Genomic DNA, 1932 nt, shown 5'->3' with positions numbered 1-1932 from the left:
TATCGTGATGAACACCGAGGTCGCGCACCTCGTTACACTTAGGTAACATTTGGCCACTCAGCTTATAGAGAGTGGCCAAAGTGTTACGTTTAGACATAACAGTTACAATTAGGTAGGTTTACTATTTTCAAGGAATTATTTCGTTACTTTTTAGTGTACTGTTTTTTTGAGAATATTCTGTTTTTAGTGTATTTTGTTATGTTTTTAGTGTATTTTGTTTGGAAGTGGGTTTTGTTTATTTATTAAAAAGTTTATTTATTTCTCGATTTTTAGTGAATCTAAACATCGCAGTATGATAATCGCTAGCTTTCAAACAAAGTATGAGTTATCTAAGAAATTAAATAAAGAACTAATACATCGTTGCGACCATTCACTCATAATTCTGTCTAGCCGCGCGCCGCTGTTGCCCGTGAGTTTTAATATTTTGATAACTTCTAGAATATTGGTCAGAATTACATACTGGTAAAGGCAATTATGATCTACATTTAATACTCTATTGTGAAAACATATTTATTTGGATAACGATTCATATCAAATAAGAATAAAAGCGTTTTAAATGAAGTCGATTGCATTTATTTGACGGTTTTCGCGAAACAAACGGTTATTGTGCGAAAACCTTAAGAGATAGATATATGCTATCGCGGACTTTAATGTAGCTAATTGAAAGAGCTACAATTCTTTCATACATCATTTTTATGTAGGTCTTATAGTTTAGGATACGTAAGCCTACAAAGAAAACTTTGATACAAGTTGGTATTTTTTTCTACGACTCGTAATTTGCTAATTATGATATCTCCTAAACTATTGATCGGAATTACACAGTTCCAAGGGCATTTATAATCTACATTAAATTCTCTTGATGATAGACACATTTATTTGGATAAGGATTCATACCGAACACGAGTAATAGCGTTGAAAGTGGGGTGTAAATTTCGAGCGATATTTTAATGAAAAAAGTGGTTATTGTGCGACAACATTAATAGATAGATATATGCTATCGCGGACTTTTATTTAGCAAATTTAAAGGGCTACAATTCTTCCATACATCATTTTTATGAAGGTCTTATAGTTTAGGCTACGTAAGCAAAGAAAGCAAAAATGACCCGAAATTTCGTCGCGCGATTTTGAGCTAAACTATTTAACTACGTCGTAGTCTTTGACTCCAAAAATCAAACAAAAAAATGGGACCCACCTGCAAGCATCACCTTTCGGATAAAAAATGAATTATCAAAATCGGTCCACTAGCGGCGGAGTTATGCCGTAACACACATAAAAAAAAAAAATAAAAAAAAAACATACAGACGAATTGAGTACCTCCTTCTTTTGGGAAGTCGGTCAAAAATAAAAGTAGTTTTAATTTTTTTTATAAAACTACTAAAACATACTTTTTAATATATTATTATATGTAATACAAAAATACATTATCACTATCCGGTTAAATCAAATCGTTTTGGTGGACAAATATGCCTTCCTGAACGTGTTGTTGTTGTATAGCTTTCAGAATTATTTTGTATCGAGTCCTGGGGTGAATCTAAATTATCATTTCGCTCGCTGTGAGTTATTTGCACATCACTATGTGTCGACACCGTTATGGGATATGTATCATAGTCGTATGCGTGCTTGAGACCGTTCCGACCGACCGTGTGCTCGTATGTGTCGTCTGTTGCGGCGGTAACAGACGCCGTCCGTTATGCTCACCCAGTATAAACGCGTCGCCCGGCTGTGTACGTTCGCGTTCACCCAGCGCCCTCGACCGCACGCGCTTGGCGCTTCACGGATTCGAACCCGTTCACCCGATTGCAGAGGCCCTTTTAGTACGATGCATAGCGTAGTGCATAGCGCATAGCGCATACCGATATACATTATGCGCTATGCGCTATGCACTTTGCTCTATGCGTTATTTGAATAACGTGATATGCGATTTTCGAGTTT

Source organism: Papilio polytes, unplaced genomic scaffold (assembly GCF_000836215.1).
Source record: "Papilio polytes unplaced genomic scaffold, Ppol_1.0 DF824303.1, whole genome shotgun sequence".
NCBI classification, from domain to species: domain Eukaryota; kingdom Metazoa; phylum Arthropoda; class Insecta; order Lepidoptera; family Papilionidae; genus Papilio; species Papilio polytes.
This window is presented reverse-complemented; position numbering follows the sequence as displayed.